Here is a 24,307-nt window from a genome sequence, read left to right as displayed (position 1 = left end):
AATAATAGAGTCTCGAGAGAGGTCTCTTTGTATTTTCCACAAACTCAAAACACTGTTTTTGGATTGGCTCTACCAAAAGTAGAGCGAAATAGAGCAGCTTTGGTTGTACATAAATCACCAGCATCGGGATCACCAAGACCTAACCTAGCATTTCATAGTTAGAATCTTTCTGTTGGAAAGGGAAGAAAGGGGAAGATGTCATTTACAATATTGATTTTAGGGACAACTCATTAATTTCAAAGAGATCAGGTTCTCTGCTCCCAGAAAATCTTGGGATTAGACTCTTTTATCCTCTTTCACTATTATCCCTCTTATAAAAATTAACGAATGTATCTAAAAGAAAAACTAATCTTTGTAAATCATTTTCAGTTTAAGTGTAAAGCATTTAAGGTGATTTAGAAATATGTTTGCTAGGAAAAAAATTCTTACAAATTTTCACCAAAAATTGAGGCTAAGATTTAGATAAACAAAAGAAAAAGAATGAACTATTATTAACATTTTTCAGCAGTTATAAGTATACATATTGCTGAAAAGACAATATTATTTTTAATTCGACAGTAAGGAACTGATGAACTATTTGTATCCTTTGTACATCTGAGCTTGTATTGCATTCACCATCATGACATGCAGTGTATGGAGAATTGCCTTGGCTTGGCATGTCTAATTACCCAGAGATACATTCTTTTCTTAGGAACATTGTGGCAGATTCTGCTTAATGTGGGAAGAACTTTTTCCTCTAATAATCAGTTTATCTACTGGATTTGTAAGACTACAGATATATTTTTGCAGTCTGTTGAATGGGCTGTGTTCTTCTTATTTTTGGTATGTTGAATGTATCCTCCTACATTTAGCCCACAACCCTACCTCTCAAATCAATTGGATCATCCGCCAAAATCATTATCTTTCTCCCAATCACTATATTTCTATGGCAGCAAAAGTCATCTGAGAAGTGACAACAGGAAATCCTTAAAGACTTCAAGTTTTCACTTAGAAAAGAGTTTTCCATGTACATTTAGATAATTCTTTGTAGATGACCTTATGATTGTCCCCAGATGGCTATATTCTTTACCACACATTCACTTAACAAAATATAGTAGCACTTATTGAACACTACCAAATATCAGCATTGTGTTAATAAGTACTTGGGTACAAAGCTGAAATTTTTTTTGCTCTCAAGGAACTTACCATCTGGTTGACCTCCAGTTTGGGGAAGGAGAAAAAGCACATAGCAAATTGTATTATAAAAACCGATTAATATTCTTTGAGGATTCATGCCAGACCACTTCTGACCCCTCAAATTGTAAAAGAATTATTTGTAATGTTAGAGCCCAAAACTATTTTTGTGCCATTGCTTCCTTGAATTACAAATGTTCTGCATGAATACATGATTATAAATAATTCAAATAATACAAAAATATACAGACTAAAGGATGAAAGAGCTTGCCTCTCATTTTCCTTCCCTCTCTTTCCAAGGTCCTTGCCCAAAGGCAGAAACTATTAACTGTTTAAGATGTATCGTTTGCAAGATTTATTTAAAAGAATAAACATCTCAATGTGTGTTTTCCTATCCAGGAAGAGGGGGTTTGGGCTGCGTTTAAATCTTTTTCTATTATGTTTTCTGATTTCTTGTTGCTAATCATAGAAAAGTTATTTTTGATTTTTATATTTTAACTTTTAGCAACATTACCAACTGTTCATATTTTTCCAATATTAATAAACTGAGTCTTTCTATGTTCTAGATAGCTATGCCATTGACACATAACTACATTTTCTTTATTTTCAATGTTTATTCTTTCTATTCATTTTCTTTCTCTCATTGCACTTCTCGAGTCCTGAGAATAAGGCTGAGAAGTAGCAATGGTATTTCCGTTAAGATTTTTGTGGTTGCAAATAAGATACATTTACTTGAATAAACTTAGGTAAAAAGAGGAAATCATTAGGAGATTTACACAGCTTGCAGCTTGACCCGAGGACACTCCAGACCACTCACTGACAAGCAGCCAGGGCTCATTCCCTTGTTAGCTCATTTTTAATTTTCTCTCCATTTGGGTCTCATGTTCTACAGTTACTGATCACCCTCTTATTGACAGAACCATAGATACAGAGTTTCATGTTTCCTATCTCAAAACTTCTGCCACTAGTTGGAATTGAATCCCTTCCTTCAGCTTCAGTTTGAAAAACAAAAACAAAAACATAAGAACACGTGGAAACATAAGAACACGTGGGAAAGAATGATGATTGGCTTGGCTCGGCTCATATGTTTAACCTTCAACAATGGACTTGGGAGTTGGTGGAGACTTCTTCCCCATCATATAGTTATCTTGCTGTGGGGAGCAGTTCCCCAGGGAAGGGGGTTATCTTTCCCAGAGCACAGGAATAGTGCTAAGCAGACAAACAAAAGATGTCCAGGACAGTGGGCTTCCTAATCTTGTTAGTACCTTTAATGGGATTGAATTAAAAAATGTTCATCTAGGAAGTACGATATGTGATAAATTCTCTAGTTTTCTGGTAGATGTATTTTAACAAGGTAACGAATTGGTGTTAAATTTTATGCATGTAATATGTTTTCAGCATTTGTCTAGATCATCTCATAGATTATATTTTAAAATCTCTTTATGATATTTTGTATTTAAAAAGATGCAAATGTCCCTTGCTTTAACTCTTGCCTCCTTTTTCTTTTTTCTTTTTAAAAAATTTTTTAAATTTTATATTGGAGTATAGTTGATTAACAACGTTGTGGTAGTTACAGGTGTATGGCAAAGTGATTCAGTTGTATGTATATATGTATCTATTATTTTTCAAATTCTTTTCCCAGTTAGGTTATTATAGAGTATTGAGCAGAGTTCCCTGTGCTATACAGTAGGTCCTGTTGGTTATCTATTTTGTTTTCATTTTTATTTTAAATTTTTATTGAAGTATGGTTGATTGACAATGTTGTGTTAGTTTCAGGTGTGCAGCAAAGTGAATCAGTTATACATATATCCACTCTTTTTTAGATTGTTTTCCCATATAGGCCACTACAGAGTATTGAGTAGAGTTCCCTGTGCTATACAGTAGGTCCTTATTAGTTATCTATTTTATGTACGGTAGTGTGTATGTCAGTCCCAATCTCCCTCTTTTTCTTTTTTCATGTTTTTTCTTCTTCCCACTATTCCCCCAACCTCCCTTTCTGGATACGCCCTCCCTCCTTTTCCCCTCCAACCTTGACAAACTATAAGGTTTGGGAAAACACCTCTCAAAAGAACTGTTCTGACAATTGTCTGTTTGGGGTTTCACCAGTGAGCCCAAGCAAGACAGGCATGAAAAGCAGAACAGTCTCCACAAGTTTAGCAACAAGAGATGAAGAAAACTACTGGACCAGGGCACAAGGACATGCACTGAGTATCTCTGTACCTTTTAAAATGCTGATTCTGATTTGTACATTTGGGATATAGCCTGATAATCTGATTTCTAACAAGCAGCCAGGTCATGATGGTGTTAGTCTATGGGACACAGTTTGAGTAGCAAAAATAAATGTATTATAATTCCCTTTAAGCCAGCCACACACAGCAATTAAATGAAGCCCTTAATAGTACACACAGAGCTGGTCAGAAGCAGTGACTCCAATTTCTCATCCCCCCCAATGTCTCTCTTCTGTATTTGGGGCAAGATAATCTCACAGGTTAGATGTGGCTGGTGATGGAGTAACCGTAGTGATGTTTTGGGGGCCACAGTTTGATTTCAGTGAGGCTCCCTTTATAGTTGTACCACTACCCTGAAGGGAATCAGCCAAGAATTAAAAAGGAGGCCAAGTGAGTCACGGGAGAAGGCAGAATGCGCACTATGGTCTCACATCACCCCACTGTTGTCAGAAGGAAGCACCCATATCTCCACGGTTCCTCTCCCTCAAGTGGTTACACTGAAGCAGGAGCTTGACTGCCTGTTAACTTCTCACCTCTGAGGGCTTCTCCCAAGGGCAAGTGTCTTACTTCCTGTTGGCCCAGAAGTTCACCTTGCTGAGTGTCATAGCTTTCCATTACCTTAAAATATTTGTGGTCATACTTTGCCGAGCAGCTTGAAAGTACTACCTGCTTTCTGATTAAAGTACTTCCTTTTTGTAAACTGACTGGATGCTTGTTCTCCTTCTTTCATCTCTTAATGCAGGAAACAACAAACAGAACATTTAAGACATTCCCTATATAACCCATAGTGCTAAAAACCATTATTTAGATTTTATATGTTTCCTTCTAAATTGATGTATATTCTTTTTTTTTATTGAAGTATAATAGACTTGCAATGTTGTATTAGTTCCAGGTGAACAACATAGTGATTCGACATTTATATACAGGATGAGATGATCACCACTGTTGGTCTAGTTACCGTCTGTCACTATTTAAAGTTACTACAATATTATTGACTATATTCCCTAGTCTGTATATTACATCCCCATGACTTATTATATAACTGGAAGTCTGTGCCTCTTTATATATGATTTGCAAATATTTTCTCTTTTTCAGTAGGTAGCCCTTTTGTTTTGTTGCTGACTTCCTTTGCTGTGCCAAAGCTGTTTAGTTTGTTGTAGTCCCATTTGTTAATTTTTGTTTTTGTTGCCCTTGCCTCAGGAGACAGATCCAAAAAATATTGCTAAGACTTATGTAAAACTGCTGGCTGCCAGTGCTTTCTTCTAGGAGTTTTATGGTTTCAGGTCTTACATTCAAGTCTTAATGCATTTTTAGTTTATTTTTGTATATCGTGTAAGATAGTGGTTCAGATTTATTGATGGGAATTCTTAAGTAATTTTTAGGCTTGTATTTTTAAATTTAGACGTAAGTTGTAAGTTCTTTTTGGCAGGGATTATGTCTTTATTTCTTTGTTACTACGTACAGCTTTAGTACAGTATTTTGTGTACAGTGACATTCATTTTGTATTTTGGATCGAATGCGTTTAAAATTTCAGTTTAGTGAATATTTTCTGATGACACTTCATTGCCTCCAAGGTATACGAAGAATGACTAATAATTACCTGCCAAGTTGGGCACGGTGGTGATTAAATGGTATTGTTAGTTTTTTCCTTACCCTGAATGTTACAGAAAGAACTAGAGCATATTGCATGGTGATTAATTAATTGCTCCTGCCAGATGTGTGGATATGTGTGTGTGGGGGTGATGGGGGGGGGAAGAGTTCAAAAGAAGATTGAGTCTAAGTGAGCTACAAGTAAACAAAGCTCTTAAAATAACTTCCTAAATGATACATACTGCTAAAATGATAAAATAAAATTTTCAGTGGGGTCAAGGTTTGTGAACACTTAACAGCGTGGTAATAAAAACTAAAATGAGGTCTCCAAGTTTATGGACGACCAGAAGAAAGAGAATAGTAAAGTAGACAGTACACATGAAAATTATTTCAAGTAACAATAAGAAATAGAAGAGAAAGGGAACACACTGTTTTTGTTGGGAAAACATAAGGCTCTACTTAATCCAGCAAAGTCCTTGAATCATACCAAATTCAGTGTTTTTAAAATCTACATAGCTTTTTCCCTGATCTCACATCCTATAACCACTCTTTAGAGAGCCCAGAGAAGTAATTGGTAGAAAATCTCATTCAGCTGTGTAATCCTGTGTCCCAAGTCCTCCTCTACATGTGACGGCCCAAGATAATTATTAATAGCATTTCTTTTACTATCAAAATATCATTAGAATGGATGATAAATCATATAAAACCTACCCTTGGGCAGACAAGAAGGGTAAAGAGAAATAATAGAAATGAAAACATCTTCCACCAGTAACACCCATTGTAAAGCCTGTTTTGTATGGATTTGGAGCAAGAGTGAATTTTCTGCTGAGAACAAACAGTCTGTACGGCACTGAAGGGCAAGGCAGAGAGGAAGGCAGTGGGAGGAAAAGCTACAGTGTTTGCTGGAATATGCCCTTCAGTGAAGGAGTCCTTGTCCAAGGTCTCAGTTCTTGACTCATCAGCTTATTCTCTTAAAGGCCTGGAGCCAGTGATTCTGTCTGGAGCAGGCAAAATCTGTCTATGATGAAGGTCAGTGCAAATGGAAGCACATGAGGAAATATACCCCCATGCCTTAAATTTGTTTTCCCTGGATGAACATCTGTTCTAGTCTTAGAATCAGGAGAACTAATATGGAAAGTAAAGGCTATTTCCTAGACTAGTCTGTTGCCCAATACCACAACCTGAGGTGCTGAGAAGAGAAAGAACAGCTGGGAAGGTACCAGCGCCAGATGCTAGAAGCCTCTTTGAAGATTTTTATTATCAAATGTAGGATATTGGGCATGTAAGAGCTGTATGGAGATTTGAATTTCCAAAGGTTTTTTTGGAAGAATCATCGAAGTAGAAAAAAAAATGATAAATCTAAAAGAAGTAAAAATTACATTGTAATAAAGATAAAAGGTAACATTATTCCACTTTTAATTTTCTAAGTGTTTACCAATACTCTATGAAGAGGATTTTATCCTATTTATAAGGTTTTGCAGTTATTTACTTTTCTCTACAGTTTACACATTGATCAAAATCTTGGACTCATCTTTGACACTTTCTTCTAGCATTTTAATTTTGATTCTTTATCGCCCTTGTGAGTTTCCTTTGATTCTATTCTCACAGGTGCAACCATTTTTCCTCCTCCAAACAATCCTGGACATTGTCATCAACTAATTTTTTTTTTTAATTAATTAATTAATTTATGGTTGTGTTGGGTCTTCATTTCTGTGTGAGGGCTTTCTCTAGTTGCGGCAAGCGGGGGCCACTCTTCATCGCGGTGCGCGGGCCTCTCACTATTGCGGCCTCTCTTGTGGAGCACAGGCTCCAGACACGCAGGCTCAGTAATTGTGGCTCACGGGCCCAGTTGCTCCGCGGCATGTGGGATCTTCCCAGACCAGGGCTGGAACCTGTGTCCCCTGCATTGGCAGGCAGATTCTCAACCACTGCGCCACCAGGGAAGCCCCCTGTCATCAACTAAATTTTGTTAAAGCAATACTCTGTAAACTTTCTGGATGAAAATCCTTTGATGAATTCTCCTTGATTTCCACATAATGTACAAAGTATTTAGTATGCAAGGTTCTTCAGAATTTTTTACCCATCAATTTTCCAATGGTGGAAGAGTATCTTCTATACTTCCTTCACATAAAATTCATGTTCCGGGCAAACTGGAATATTTAACATGGCAGCAAAAGCCCTTCACAAGTCCATCTGTCCAGTCGTATCACATGTACCTTCTATTTCAACCATAAAACACCATCTAATCTCTCTCTAATGCTTCCAGATAATTCATGTGTTTGTGCTTTTGAAAACTGTTGCTCCGTCAAAATATCCCCTTTCCCTTGTATGTTTGAATTCCTAGTCATCTCTCAAAACCTAAATCAAGAACACCCTGAGAAGCCTATACACACTACCCAAGCAGAGATGATCATTTCATCCTATTGGCCATCCTTAGATTTGGCGCATTTCTTTAAAAACATACTTACGGCAATATGTGAAGATAATAGGTTCACTCTTCTCCTTTTTCCTTCCTAGACGGGAGAGCTAATTGAGGGCTAACATACTCTTCCATTCATCTTTGTAAATCTCAAGGTCTAAGCAGAGTTCCTGGCACAGTCGGTTCTCAGAAGTTAATGTTGACTGCATGAATATTTCTTATTTCTTGAAGTGTGTTTCTTCATCTTTGTACCATTTTTGAAGCCAACTGCTCTCTTAGAATGTTCCTTGACTCCCCCTCCATATATGCTTTCAGCTGTTAGTAATGAGAGTAAGCGTGGCTTTGAATTGAAGCAGTCTTTGGTTTGAAGACCACCACTTCGATCCCAGCCTGAGTTACATGCTTTCAAGACAGCCTATGCATAAATATATCATGTGCTTTGCACTTGACATTGTAAGTCTTTCACAGTCCTACCTGGCTGATGACTATATCAATGCAGGAACCATATGTTAAAAATATCTTTGTAATATAACACGTAGTATATTGCCCTGCACGTGGCAGGTGCTCAGTAACTGTTACTGAATAAGAATTGATTGCTTTATTTCCATCAGCTTGACATCTCACTGCCTAGATCAGCTACATGCCACTGATTACATGGGGGATTGTGTTGCACACTTTCCTTATTATTTGCATAAGCTCTAGGGACTCTCACTGTTTAGTTGTTTATATCTTATGAAAAGTTATTTTCTCTCACCTCAGTATCCTATGTCAATTCTTAATCTATGAAAACGTGTCCCTTTTACATATTCTCATTTTAAAATTGTCTTTCATGTGGAATCATAGTACATGTCTTCTGAAAGTTTAAATGAGTCATCTTCACTGATTTCTTCCCAGTCATATGTTTAGTTATTTCTGAAAGAATCCACATGCTTAAGCATGATTTCTCTTTTCTTACTGAAACCTTTTGTCTTTTTTTTAACCTATAATGTTTCTTTCATTGGCCCATACATTAATATAACCTCCACATGTTTGTCTAGTAAGAAATTGATACTCATTGGTCTATAATTCTCAACCTAATATTTTTGATCGTTTACTTGGATTTGATTCACACGAGTAACCCAACAGTTCTAAAATGAGGTAGAAATGGAATAATAAATTTCATTTCTCAGGCAATAGTTCCATATTTTCATCTTTACATTTTTCAAACTTTTTCACAGATATAATCTCATTCTAGGAAATTATGCTTATAGGTATGGTGAATTTTACACTGGGGTGTATTTTTTCAATGTCTAATAAAATTTAGGAATAAATATCTGTCAGATGTCTTCCTCAGTAAAGACCAAGGCAGCCAGTTCAATACTAATCTAGACCAGCCCATCCCCTTCATATTCCTCTTTTTCTGGTTTTTTTTTTTTTTTTCTCCCTATTGTACACATCAATGTCTGGCATACTAAATAGTCTGCTTACTTTGTTTTATTGTCTGTCTTCCCTTACTGGAACTTAAGGGCCATTGTACCATGTAGGCAGAAACATGAGACTGGTTTGTTCATTGATTGTTAAATTATTACATTCTAGAACCTAGAACAGAGCTTGATGGAGAATAGTTCTACAATAGACGTGTCAAATAAATGAATTCATTGAGTTTTTTGTTATTTCTGTTTATTCCTGAACATGTCTTGTATCGATCATTAAATGTAGTATTTTCCCCATGGATGCATCAGTCTTTTTATACCTGCTTGCATACTTCCCTGCTTCCTTCTAGTTGGTTCTTTCCTCTTTCTCTATTGAATATTCCATAGCTTTTTTATTATTTATGTCACTAGAAAGGCATTTTAAAAGGAACGTGGAACAGAGAAAATAAGTCAATATTTTATTCATGCCTTGTGCAGAGAAAGCATCTGATAAGATTCAATAAATATGTGAGCCAGAAAGTGTTGCCCATTTCAGAATTGAGATGGTCCAACCTCAGAGTTAAGTGGAATAGAATGGAGTGGAGCATCAGTTGGTATTCAAGCTATGGAACCATCACTGGACTTATTAACACAATGCCCATGCTTTCTCCTTAGGAACTATGTAGCTTTCATTCTGTAGTTATATTTGGTTCCTAACATGCATTTTATTCACTGTTGATAGTTTAGGACTGGTAACTTTCAGTTCAGATGTGCCAGATAAAATGATGCAGTATTTCATGGTTCTTATATCAAAGTCTATAAAATAGGGTAGACATTTCAAAAATAATTTTTATAAATGTGTATGAATATCTTAAAAATCTAACCTTTTTAATACTTGGTCATACTTTAATACTTTTTAATACTTTTAATGACACCATTGAAAGCTGCAAGAAGAGCTCCTTGACTCAATCCATTCAAAATCTTTTAAATTTAAACACCAGGATCCAATCAAATTGGCTTTACTGCAAATAACTTAAGAGTTAGCCACATGAGATTCAGTAGGATTACATTAAACCTTTGATAAGGATTTATGCTCCCAAAGCATAGCAAAGACAAACAGTTAAAGTTAGACAAATTTACACGCATACCCAGAGGTAACTGATCTTCAGGGGTACAAGTATGGGACACAGAGAATTCCTATTTGTTTCTCTGCCAGTTTCTTTCCATGTTTCTTCATTCAAGCCATAATTACATTGCTAAAGATTCCACTGTGGCAAGTGAAAAGAGGAAAGAGAAAAGACACAGTAAAGCTTTTATTGACCCAAGTCCAAATCCAGTGTGTCTAACTAGGAAATTGTTCATTCAGATGAAAGCCAAAAAGCATCTCAGCCTAATTTGGCTGAGGAAGCAAAATCAATTCTGAGCACAACAGCTCTGTTGAGTAAATGTTTAAAGGATAAAAAAAAGGGCCTGCGCAAATTAATCAATGATACTAAGAATAAGAGAGATGTAGCCTTTGCCTCATACCCCTTTTATGATATGCTCTTTTATACAGGCTATTTTGCTGGTGAAATAAAAATGATTGTTTTCTTCACCTATTAAAAAGAAAATACTATCTTATTAAAACAGTTATTTTAATACCACGATTAATTTATGCCTTGGACCTAATTTTTCCTTCCAAAGATGGGATGGATTTACTCTCCCGTTATGTTTGATCCCACTCGTCTAGTGTAAAGAATTCTTGTACATACTTAAGGATGGGTCTTCACCTTTGTTTAGTTCTTTATTGGCTGATATTTTGCTTACTGCTAATTTTTAGAAAAGGATAAAGCAATATTTAAATGGATTTCTATGACTCATTCTAGGAAGAAAGGATTTTTAAATGACAGACCTCATGATGTTATGAAAGAAGCATGCCAACAAACATATTTCTTGTTAGATTCTGTGGACAAGGGATCAGAATTTGTTAGTGATTATCTAACAGCCATTATTAAAATTTTGTTGGCTTCAGACACATGCGATATAATTTCTTTTCATCGTACCTCTCTGTTATCCATATTTTGATAGATAAGATCTATATTTAGTAGCTGTCAATCAACATGTCTTTGAAAATATCTTTATCTCAATCACTTCCTCATACTGTGTTCTTACCAAAAAGGTTATCTTACCTGATTTATGTTTTCATAGTGACATGCTATGCTCTATGTTCTCTAAAAACTCTTCACTCAATTTATACTAGGGAGTGAGGTAATCACTGGAAAGCATGCTTTTTTCCTGAAACAACACATTCCATTTAATATGTTCAGTTTGGTGAGGATTTCAGGTTTCAGCATAGGTGACCAGGATCACTTAAATATTTGCCAAACGATGAGTTTACATTTATTTATATTGGAGGGAATCTGTTTTGTAGATGTGACTATCTTGTTAATTTCAATAAATAGAGACTTAGAAGCTAGACTCTTCAATGTTGTACCAAAAAACTATCACAATGACTGATTCAGTTGAAATACAGGCTTATATTGTATGTCATGCTCATTTGCCTATTTGCACACAAAGTATGAAAGAACAGATTATCTTGCCAGCAAACTAACCTAGTGTTGTCTCTAAAATCACCAGTGTAATTGGACTGCATCAGGATTATTTGGAAATGTCCATCATATGAGCATTATTAAAATTGAAATAACTGATCTGATTATTATTAGTTTGTTGAAGATTCTATGGCCAGATACAATTGTATTGTGCAGTACTGAGCTATATGTGTAATTACAGAATGTAATTTTGCATTAATGTCTTAGGAAACAGAAAGTGCACATATAAATTCATTTTATAGGTCATATTGACATCTTTATTTCAAAATATGTGCTATTTGCTCTTTTCCCACTTCATCTTTTATGCTCCAGCTGTGAGTTACTTTACGATTTCTATGCATCGTGCTGTCTTTTCATTTTCTGTTTTTGCTCTTACTTCTGTTTGGAACATCCTTCTAGACATTCTCCTGGGTAATTTCTTCTCAGTTCAGATGCCATTATTTCCCAGTTAAGCCTCACTACAGTGAGGTACCCCCTCATACCAGTTGGAATGGCCATTATTAAAAAGTCTACAAGGGCTTCCCTGGTGGCGCAGTGGTTGAGAATCTGCCTGCTAATGCAGGGGACACGGGTTCGAGCCCTGGTCTGGGAGGATCCCACATGCCACGGAGCAGCTAGGCCCGTGAGCCACAACTACTGAGCCTGAGGGTCTGGAGCTTGTGCTCCGCAACAAGAGAGGCTGCGATAGTGAGAGGCCCACTCACCACAATGAAGAGTGGCCCCCACTTGCCACAACTAGATAAAGCCCTCATACAGAAACAAAGACCCAACACAGCAAAAATAAATAAATTAATTAATAAACTCCTACCCCCAACATCTTTAAAAAAACAAAAGTCTACAAATAACAAATGCTGGAGAGGATATGGAGAAAAGGAAACCCTCCTACACTGTTGGTAGGAATGTACATTGGTGCAGCCACTATGGAAAACAGTATGGAGGTTCCTCAAAAAACTAAAAATTGGGCTTCCCTGGTGGCGCCGTGGTTGAGAGCCTGCTGATACAGGGGACACGGGTTTGTACCCCGGTCCGGGAAGATCCCACATGCCGCGGAGCGGCTGGGCCCGTGAGACATGGCCGCTGAGCCTGCGCGTCCGGAGCCAGTGCTCCGCAACGGGAGAGGCCACAACAGTGAGAAGCCCGCGTACCGCAAAAAAAAACAACAAAAAAAAACCTAAAAATTGAGTTGCCATATGATCCAACAATTCCACTCCTGGGCATATACTATACTATAGACAAAACTATAATTCGAAAAGATACATGCACCCTTATGTTCATGGCAGCACTATTTACAATAGCCAAGACATGGAAACAACCTAAATGTCCATCGACAGATTAGTGCATAAGAAGATGTGGTACATATATACAATGGAATGCTACTCAGCCATCACAAAGAATGAAATAATGCCATGTGCAGCAACACGGATGGATCGAGAGATTATCATACTAAGTGAAGTCAGGAGGAGAAAGACAAATACCATATGATATCACTTGTATGTGGAATCTAAAATACTATACAAATCGACATATCTGCAAAGGAAAAAACAGACTTACAGTTATAGAGAACAGATTTGTTGTTGACAAGGCGCAGGGAGGGTAGAGGAGAGGATTGGGAGTTTGGGGTTAGCAGAGGCAAACTATTATGTATAGGATGGGTAAACAAGGTCACACAGTACAGCACAGGGAACTATCGTCAATATTCTGTGACAAACCATAATGGAAAAGAATATGAAAAAGAACATGTATATATGTATAAGTGAGTCACTTTGCTGTACAGAAGAAATTAACATAACATTGTAAATCACCTGTACTTCAATAAAATTAAAAAAAATAAAGACTCTATACCTGAGCCTGGATTAAGTTCTCTGATAACAGAGCATTTCCACTGTTGTATATACACCAGATCATTTTTAAAATTTATTTATTTATTTATGTTTTTGATAAATGTTGCATATATTTAAGGTGCACAATGTGATAATTACCAAGATCAAGATAATTAACACCTCCACTGTATTTAAATTATATTTAAATATAAATATTTATTCATCCACCAACTCAAAGACTGACCATTTTAATCAACTTTGTACCTCAGTGGTTATAACAAGGCTTATCCATAACAGATTCTCAGGAACTATTTTGTTTTACTCGTTCTTTGGCTTCAACATCTATATTATAAAATGAAACACAAAAATATAAAGCTATACAAAATAAATATGTAGCTTCATTAATTATTTTAGGTTGCACAACTTGTAATCACTACCCAAATTATAACATTAGGGTGATGTTACCTAATGCCAATTTGTTCAGTGTGTTGTCTGCTTATTCTTTGGCGCACTGAGAGAGGAGTGTTGAAGTCTCCAATTGTGCATTCAACCCTATAATGCTTCATGTAATACGAAGTTCTCTTGTTAGATGTATACATGCTATATCTTCTTGTTGAATTGACCCTTTTAACATAAGGACTTTGGTTTTTCCATCTAGTTTCTCTACTGACTTTATGTAGGGATTGAAGAACTCTGTCTCTACCTTTCCAGAATCCTCAGGAAAGGTTTTTGCATGAATAAATAACCAAGAATATTGTAAGCCCATAGCTTGCCTTTCTGTGAACTAGGGAAAAGATACCCCTCTCAAGAGGCACACATCTATGGGTATATATCTTGGTAAGCAAATAATTCCTTAGTGTGAATTAGAAAAAGGTGCCACTTCTTATGGTTGCACGCAGCCCCTCACAAGGCACACAACTTGGTGTGAAGCATCAGGCCAGATTTTTGCCTCTGCAAATCTTAATCTAGGTTCTCTTGTGCTTTACAGAAACTGCACAACAATATGTAACCATATGCGGTGGTCCTGGTAATTACTTCCAATGAAGATATTGTATATAGTTTATGCTTCAATGTTATATTTTCTGTGACAGACCCATAATGATAATACATGCAGTATGGAAAGGAAAACCAAAATCTCTTAGATGAGGTCAAGCATAACACAAAAATCTCCATGGCCATAAATGAAATAGAAATCTATATGAGCAAGATGAATTCATGGGTGTGCTGTACTACCAGCACCTTGCGGTAGTAAGGAAGGTGCTCCTCCAGGGTCACGGGAAGTAAGTGTTCTGTGTGAGACGGTGGATGTGGGCCAAGTTCGCTGCATGAATATAGGGGTTTGATTGGCACTGCTCCCACCTCCCCACCTGTGAAAGAAACTGGAAAAAAAATTCTAGTTGCTTTCTATTTTTATGGGAATAGGAAATGGTGAGCTTGGGGACATAAGAGGAAATAAGACAGGATCCCCAGCAGGATCTGAAACATTTTCCCTCAGCTCAGTGACTTGGTATCTGCAATATCTGTAATGTCTCTGCATTGAAGAAAAGACCACAATTTCATTTTAAGATCTTATCCTGGACTGGGGATTTAAGAACGAATTTCTGAGATCTTGCAGGGGTCTGTTTCTAGCCTCTTCTGCTTTCCTCTAGAAGTAGAGTACAGCAGACTCACTGCTTAAGACTCTTTACTAGTTTACAGCTTTATTTGGGGAACAGCGGGAAAATTCTGAATGTGGATGATATATTAAGGGTGATAATGGCATTGTGTTTGTGTAGGACAAAGTTATAGTTCTTAGGAGATAACTGGTACAGTATTTAGTATTAAGGGGGCAACAACATCTGTAATTTCCAGATGACTTAGCAGAAAACTATCCATCTATCTATCATCATCTATTATCTATTTATCATCTATCATCTATGGAGAGATGATAGAAGAAATGCAGTGAAATATTAACATTTGATAAATATGGATGAAGGAATGTGGATGTTTATTGTAGTATTCTATGTAGATTAGAAAATTTGCAAAATAAAACGAATAAAACAAATATAAAACAGTACCTCTGAGGTCTTCTGACATGTGTCTTTTTTCTTAATCCCATTTTCTGGCCACAGCCTTACTTTCCAGGCTAATCAGGATTAAGGCTTTAGCCAATACAGTAAACTCTCTCTTTTCCTGTTGTCTCAGTGACATGATAATCCCCAAATGACCAGGTGGGAGTCTCAAATTCAAGTTCAATGTAGGGGCCATTACACCCCTGGTACAAGTGTTCCTCTTGGCATATTCCCCGCCAACAGAAGACAAAGATCAATGAGAAGATGAAACGCTTTATGAAAAGGTCACTTGGGTTTATGGTGATAGACATCCTTGGAACAGTGGATTCTGATCACAGGAGGAATAATACTGTATATCATGTGCTGATTTTAAAAATATATCATGTCTTGAAGGACCAAGCCTTCAGGATGCTACCACCCAGACTGTACCATGTTCGAGTATTCAGCAGACAATTCAACATTTTCTCAGGCCAGCTACTGGCTGGATAAACTCCATATAAGAAATTTATTGCTTCACAGCTTTTGGTGGAAAATGAGATTCTGTATCGGAAACTACTAAGACTTGAAAAAGCATTCAGCAAATTCATGGATGATAGGGTTAGCAGAAGCAGTGACAGCATAAAAGTCAAATACGTGTCATTAGTGTCTGTTTAGTGAGGATAAAGCGCTGACATTTTCACGATGGAAGATGTCCAATAAATAAAACTGCCACCAAGTGGCTGACTGATGCCCTGCAGGAAATAGGGGCTTGGTGTTGATTTCCACTACTGGTAAGGTTGGTAGTAGCCACATCTTCTTTTCAAGAGGAAATCAGTATTTGCATACCCATACATAATCTCTATCTGTGCCTCCACGGTCACTTTGTACATTAGCCCATTGAGCAAGCATTGGACTAGCTAAGGAACAAGAAAGATTGACATTCACAGCAAAGGACATTTTTCCATAGGATTGATAAGAGTCTCCTCTAGAGTGGATGCCCATTGGTGAACATTACATGAGACACAAATACCCTCACACTCTATGCCCATTCCAAGATCCTATCCGCACATAATTCTCCGGACTTCTATGACAGCAATCCTCTAATCTCATTCCTTCTGTGTCCTTGGGTATCTGAAATAATAGTTAGCCACTCCCTCAAAATTGATATAATTGATGTAAATCCATCTCAGATGAAGTGAGAAATCAGTCACATATCATCATTTCTGCTCAGAAGGAATTTGTTCCTTCACTGCTGTCTTTCAAGGCCACTGCTGAGGGACTGTCGTGCTGCAGCTGTCTATCTCTGGTGAATACTGGGAAGTGATCATGAAGACATGAGGGTGGGTTGTGGGGCCACAGGTAGTGACTGTGGGTAAGGAGTTAATGCAGCAGGAGCAAGTGCCTTGTGAACCTGTTCCACCTGCTCATGCAATATGCCTGTGTTTCAAGGGCCTGCTTGGGTCCAATCTTGTATACGATACTTCTTGATAGGAGTGGTGTGGTGCACATCCAAATTTGTGGATATGTAGATCAGATAAAGTATAGCATATGATAGGCATTTTAGCTTACATGATTATTTGGTATACCATTGTCAGCCATTAATCCTCCGTAAGGCACAGAAGTATTCCAGGGGTTGATGAAGAAGGCTTTGAACACTATAGCTTTTTATTGGTTCATGAAGACTTGGTGAAGGTGTAACTCACTGAACACTGAATGTGGTCCAAAGCATTTTCTTGTTCATGATCCTAAGATTGGAAAGTTTGAAAACTGGGTCAAAAATCACACTCAAATGTAGAACACATAGCCTCCAGAATTTAAAAAGGTCTGCCAAGACTTTTCTCAAAGTTGAAAGTACAGGTACAACATACAATGGAAAAGGAAGAACTTCAAAGTGGAATAAGCCAAGGTGTATGGAGAATGATTATATTCCAGTTCTTCTCCTGTATGTATGTGTTAGAATTGGACTTCCCTTTCTGTGTGAGTGGAAATGACATGTATCTCTCTTCGGAGCCACTGCATTACTCACCATCATCTTGTTCTTATGCCACAATGATGATGAAGGGAAGTACTGATGTGGAGCCTCCATCAGACTAGATCTCTGAATGATATGCATGGAATATTCAGTGTATGCAAGAAATAAACTTTGTGATGTTAACACATCGATGGTTGATTTTTTTTTTATGGCATCTTAAACTAGGCTATCCTGGCATTGATACTACCTAAAAATGAAATCTTGCCTCAAAAGGGAACATACAAATAAAGCCATCAGAAACAGGATGGTATGGTAAAGGAGCTGGTGGTGAGCATTGACTCCATTAAAAAACAGAATCAAGACTAAATACTGGTTGGAATTACAATTTTAAAAAAGAAAAATATTTGAAACTTTGATAACATAAAAATAAGAACATAACTAACAAATTTCATTAATAAAGTGTTAATATCTTAATATTTTATAATAGGAAGTAAAATAATGTATAAAATAAATGTAGTTGAAATGACTTTAACTTCATAATGGTTAAGAGGATATCTCATTCTGAAAGAACATTCATCTAAAGTTTGGGAATTGCTTTGTTTTTAATTGTTTTTCTTTCTTCTGTAAATTTAAATACAATAAAATTTAAGTAAAATTTGTTTTTTCACTATAATGACAAAATAATATAATATTGGTTTTATAATACCATGCCCATCCACCCATCCATCTATCCACCCAGCCAAATATCTGCTATCCATCTTTCCTTTCATTTGTATATCCTTCTATTTATACATAGTAATTGGAGATATGCCTGAAATGCTATTCATAGTAAGACGATTATAGTAATTTACAAGTGATAGGATTTGTAGAGATATTTTCCCATATGTTTTGTACTTTTCTGTATTGTTTGCCTTCTTTCCGTCATTTTTTTCAAAACCGTAAACTCATAAATCCTAAAAAATGAAAAATACAAATTTCTTGGCTTCAAGGACCTCAGATAACTTACTTAGGCAACATGAAATCAAAAGTTCCTGTTATGTTTCAGTTCCTATCAAAATTCTTTTCAATAATTTTAACATACTGAAAAAAAAATAGACTGAGTGAAAATAGTAGGATCTGTTGGATGGGGTTCAGATCCAGTGTTTTAACTGTTTGATAAAATACATGGAAATAATCTGAGAAGAGCTTGAGGGGAATGGGTAGAAGTACATATTTACTTGAAGTCACATAATAACTAAACCCTTGAAAATAACTATTCTCTAAGGTTCCATGTTCTCTTTACTTCACACTTAAGTTATCAATGAATACATCCATATTTTGAAACATTGGATTTGGGAAATCGAATTATTACTAGTCTGGTGATTAAACTGCTCTATCCATCTGCTAGTATATTGTCATTATTGTTTCAGCCTAGCTCAAATGATAGCAGTCTTTATAAATCACTTTCATTAAATTCAGGCAGTGATTGTATAAAATCTTTTAGAAAAAATAAATCCTTGAACCCGATTTTTTCCTGTATTAAAATTAAGACAAGATATGAAATACAATATAATAAGTTGAAATTGGAGTAGATTTTCAGAAATCTAATGATGTCTCAAAGTAGCAGCACTTTGTATATGTTGGTTGAGATTGCATCCAGAGAGATTTCTGGTCTAATGGATAGCCAAGCACTGGTGAGGTTGTGATGTTTGTTTAATTAGTGGGATTTTTTTCTACTCCCAGAATAATTTTAATATGTTAATGCACTCATCAAGCTTTTTCATTCACTGAGCATCTTTGTTATTTTAGAATAAATTGTTTATTCCTGAAGTCACAGAACAACAATTATGGTTATCTTCTAAAATCACAGTTTGATTTCTGTGTCTTTATACGGTCTACTAAGAACATCCATTGACTGAAATAAAGAGGATATGGTAAAGTTCTATTAGAATCTTAGTTATCAATATTTGCTTGCTACATCACTGTTATGTAGAATGAAAAGCATTCTAATATGACCAGCCTTTTCAGTTTCTTATTACTATGAATTGAGTAAATACTTTAAGTATATTTTAAGTTATTTATCCATCTAGTAAATATTATTTGAATGCCTTCTATGTATACAAGGTACCCTGGAGGTGCCACAGACATGTAGTCTCTCCTCTCAAAGAATTTGCCGTCCAGCAATGTTCCTCCACGTAAATAACTGGGCCATGTTTGCCACAAGCGTCCATAGTATTCTGTATCTGCTTTCACAGTGCTTCTGCACACTTTGTCAGGTATTATTTTAAACAATTTGTTAACTATCCTCCTTTACTGCTGGGTCCTAAACTCCATGTGGGTGGGAACAGTGTCCCTTTTGTCAATGGCTGTATCCCTAGTGCCTAACACCGTGATAGGCACTGACATGCCAGCTGAAGGAAGGTGATTAGGGAAGTGGAGGTTACAGGTGGAATCTATGCTAGTGTGGAAAGGTGGTTCAGATTAAGGCATTAAAACTTTGCTACTGGGCTTCCCTGGTGGCGCAGTGGTTCAGAGTCTGCCTGCCGATGCAGGGGACACGGGTTCATGCCCCGGTCCGGGAAGATCCCACATGCCGCGGAGCGGCTGGGCCCGTGAGCCATGGCCGCTGAGCCTGCGCGTCCGGAGCCTGTGCTCCGCAGCGGGAGAGGCCACAACAGTGAGAGGCCTGCGTACCGCAAAACAACAACAACAACAACAACAAAAAACCTTTGATAGTGACATTTACACACTGCTATATTTAAAACAGATAACCAACAAGGACCTACTGTATAGCACAGGAAACTTTGCTCAGTACTCTTTAATAAGCTAAATGGGGAAAGAATTTGAAAACGAATAGATACATGTGTAAGTATAACTGAATCTCTTTGCTGTACACCTGAAAACAACACAATTGTTAATCAACTCCAATATAAAATTAAAAAATCTTTAAATGTATATATTAGTGAATTGATATATATAGTAAAAAACAAAACAAAGGAAAGAAATTGGAAGAGAGAGAAGATATAGGCCAAAAAAGAATAACATGGTCAACATTTTGAGGCAATTGAGGAGGCATGAATATTTATGAAATAGTGAATTACTCAGGTCTACTAGAACAGAGTTAGATGTCAGAAGTCATTAGGGCAGGGCAGTGGACACTGGAAAGGACACCTGAGTCAGATTATTAAAACTCGATGTGCAAGACTAAGGAATTTAAACATTTTTATAATAAAATGTTCAGAAATTTTAGATACAATCACATAATTTTGGTTCAGTGACTAAATTACATTTTAGTTGTATATCCAGAATCTCAATTTACTAGAAGTGTTTTTTAAGAACAGAAAAGATTTTTAAGGGCAGAAACTGTACAGTTTAAACTTTGTAATTACAGTAACTGGCATTGTCCCTAGTGTATTTTAGGTGTTGGGCATATATATATATATATATATATATTTAACATCTTTATTGCAGTATAATTGCTTTACAGTCATGTGTTAGTTTCTGCTTTATAACAAAGTGAATCAGCTATAAATAAACATATACCCCATATCAACTCCCTCTTGTGTCTCCCTCCCACCCTCCCTATCCCACCCCTCTAGGTGATCACGAAGCACCGAGCTGATCTCCCTGTGCTATGCAGCTGCTTCCCACTAGCTATTTTACATTTGGTAGTGTATATATGTCCATGCCATTCTCTCACTTTGTCCCAGCTTCCCCTTCCCCCTCCCTGTGTCCTCAAGTCCATTCTCTACATCTGTGTCTTTATTCCTGTCCTGCCCCTAGGTTCTTCAGAACCATTTTTTTTTTTTTTAGATTCCATATATATGTGTTAGCATATGGTATTCGTTTTTCTCTTTCTGACTTACTTCACTCTGTATGACAGACTCTAGGTCCATCCACCTCACTACAAATAACTCAATTTCATTTTTTATGGCTGAGTAATATTCCATTGTATATATGTGCCACATCTTTTTTATCCATTCATCTGTTGATGGACACTTAGGTTGGTTCCATGTCCTGGCTATTGTAAATAGAGCTGCAATGAACATTGGGGTTCATGTGTCTCTTTGAATTATGGCTTTCTCAGGGTATATGCCCAGGAGTGGGATTGCTGGATCAGATGGTAGTTCTATTTTTAGTTTTTTAAGGAACCTCCATACCATTCTCCACAGTGGCTGTATCAATTTACATTCCCACCAACAGTGCAAGAGGGTTCCCTTTTCTCCACACCCGCTCAAGCATTTATTGTTTGTAGATTTTTTGATGATGGCCATTCTGACCGGTGTGAGGTGATACCTCATTGTGGTTTTGATTTGCATTTCTCTAATGATTAGTGATGTTGAGCATCCTTTCATTTGTTTGTTGGTAATCTGTATATCTTCTTTGGAGAAATGTCTATTTAGGTCTTCTGTCCATTTTTGGATTGGGTTGTTTTTTGTTTAATATTGAGCTGCATGAGCTGCTTGTAAATTTTGGAGATAAATCCTTTGTTAGTTGCTTCATTTGCAAATATTTTCTCCTGTTCTGAGGGTTGTCTTTTCATCTTGTTTATGTTTTCCCTTGCTGTGCAAAAGCTTTTAAGTTTCCTTAGGTCCCATTTGTTTATTTTTGCTTTTATTTCCATTTCTCTAGGAGGTGGGCCGAAAATGATCTTGCTGTGATTTGTGTCATAGTGTGTTCTGCTTATGTTTTCCTCTAAGAGTTTTATAGTGTCCAGTCTTACATTTAGGACTTTAATCCATTTTGAGTTTATTTTTGTGTATGGTATTAGGGAGTGTTCTAATTTCATTCTTTTACATGTAGCTGTCCAGTTTTCCCAGCACCACTTATTGAAGAGGCTGTGTTTTCTCCACTGTATATTCTTGCCTCCTTTATCAGAAATAAGGTGACCATATGTGTGTGGGTTTATCTCTGGGCTTTTTATCTTGTTCCATTGATCTGTATTCCTTTTTTTGTGCCATTACCGTACTGTCTTGATTACTGTAGCTTTGTAGTATAGTCTGAAATCCGGGAGCCTGATTCCTCCAGCTCCGTTTTTCTTTCTCAAGATTGCTTTGGCTATTTGGGGTCTTTTGTGTTTCCATATAAATTGTGAAATTTTTTGTTCTAGTTCTGTGAAAAATGCCAGTGGTAGTTTGATAGGGATTGCATTGAATCTGTAGATTACTTTGGGTAGAACAGTCATTTTCACAGTGTTGATTCTTCCAATCCAAGAACATGGTATATCTCTCCATCTGTTTGTATCATCTTTAATTTCTTTCAGCAGTGTCTTATAGTTTTCTGCTTACAGGTCTTTTGTCTCCTTAGGTAGGTTTATTCCTAGGTATTTTATTCTTTTTGTTGCAGTGGTAAATGGGAGTGTTTCCTTAATTTCTCTTTCAGATTTTTCATCGTTAGTGTATAGGAATGCAAGAGATTTCTGTGCATTAATTTTGTATCCTGCTACTTTACCAAATTCATTGATTAGCTCTAGTAGTTTTCTGGTAGCATCTTTAGGGTTTTCTATGTATAGTATCATGTCATCTGCAAACAGTGACAGCTTTACTACTTCTTTTCCGATTTGGATTCCTTTTATTTCTTTTTCTTCTCTGATTGCTTTGGCTAAAAATTCCAAAACTATGTTGAATAATAGTGGTGAGAGTGGACAGCCTTGTCTGCTTCCTGATCTTAGAGGAGATGGTTTCAGTTTTTCACCATTGAGAATTATGTTGGCTGTGGTTTGTCATATATGGCCTTTATTATGTTGAGGTAAGTTCCCTCTATGCCTACTTTCTGGAGGGTTTTTTATCATTAATGCACGTTGAATTTTGTCGCAAGCTTTTCCTGCATCTGTTGAGATGATAATATGGTTTTTCTCCTTCAATTTGTTAATATGGTTTATTACATTGATTTCTGTATATTGAAGAATCCTTGGGCATATATTTTTGATCAGAGAGTTATTTGAATTTGTTAAGTGAAACAATATTCTAAAAGGTGTGAAGTGATTGTTGTTTTGGACTATAGGGAGATAAGTGGGAGGCAATTAGGTAGGTAGACAAGAAGACATATAAGTTTAGAGGTAGATAGATGGATAGATAAAAACAAATGTACACACTTAAACACACAAACACATATGTAATCAATACACACACCTAACTACACACACACAGACTCATATACACATACAGGCACAGGCATACGCATAGATGTAACCCACACAAGTACACATATGTACGTACAAATACATATATATACACACACACATCACAAACACACATAGACATCCACATATACCCACACACGTATATTTGCGAGAGACAGTAGATAAAATGTTAGGATTATATTATAAGAAAGAAAGACAAAGCTCATGAAATTATCAAGGAGAATAGTATGAGAAGGGCAGACAAATAACAGATGGAAGAGGATTTATAAGAAAAAATTAAAGAATAAAGAGTTTATTCTCCGTGAAGAAGAGACATCCTAAGGAGATTATCACATTGTAGGCAGATTTCCCAAACTCTTACTGTGCATTGCCAAATACTTACTTACACATCACATATTACCTACATTAGAATCTGAGTCTGAGGATGGGTGGCATAATCATATTTACCAAATTAGACAATGTTTAATTTTTTTTCTTTACGGTATTCAAATGCTTGGGGTTTTGAAAAATATAGAATGAAGAATCTAGGGGCAGGACAGGAATAAAGACACAGAGGTAGAGAATGGACTTGAGGACACAGGGAGGGGGAAGAGTAAGCTGGGATGAAGTGAGAGAGTGGCATGGACATATATACACTACCAAATGTAAAATAGATAGCTAGTGGGAAGCAGCTGCATAGCACAGGGAGATCAGCTCGGTGCTTTGTGACCACCTAGAGGGGTGGGATAGGGAGGGTGGGAGGGAGGCTCAAGAGGGAGGGGATATGGGGATATATGTATATGTATAGCTGATTCACTTTGTTACAAAGCAGAAACTAACACACCACTGTAAAGCAATTATACACCAATAAAGATGTTAAAAAAAAATAGAAAGAAGTAAGTCCATTACCACAAAACCAAATTTAAATAGTGCTAATTTTTTTTTCATTCTAATTTTTAAATCTGTAGAAAAGGTGTTTCATTCTGATATGTTGAG

The 24,307-nt window shown here is 36.6% G+C and overlaps 1 long non-coding RNA gene across 1 annotated transcript in view; it reads left to right on the top strand.

The window, feature by feature from the left end:
• The window catches only part of LOC125961930 (uncharacterized), a 193,214-nt gene that overhangs the window by 95,161 nt on the left and 73,746 nt on the right, over positions 1 to 24,307 (top strand). The gene's annotated exons all lie outside the window — the stretch shown is intronic.

This window comes from Orcinus orca, chromosome 18 (assembly GCF_937001465.1).
Source record: "Orcinus orca chromosome 18, mOrcOrc1.1, whole genome shotgun sequence".
Classification (NCBI taxonomy): Eukaryota; Metazoa; Chordata; class Mammalia; order Artiodactyla; family Delphinidae; genus Orcinus; species Orcinus orca.
Note: the sequence above shows the minus strand (reverse complement) of the source record. Positions and strands in the feature narration are given on the sequence as shown.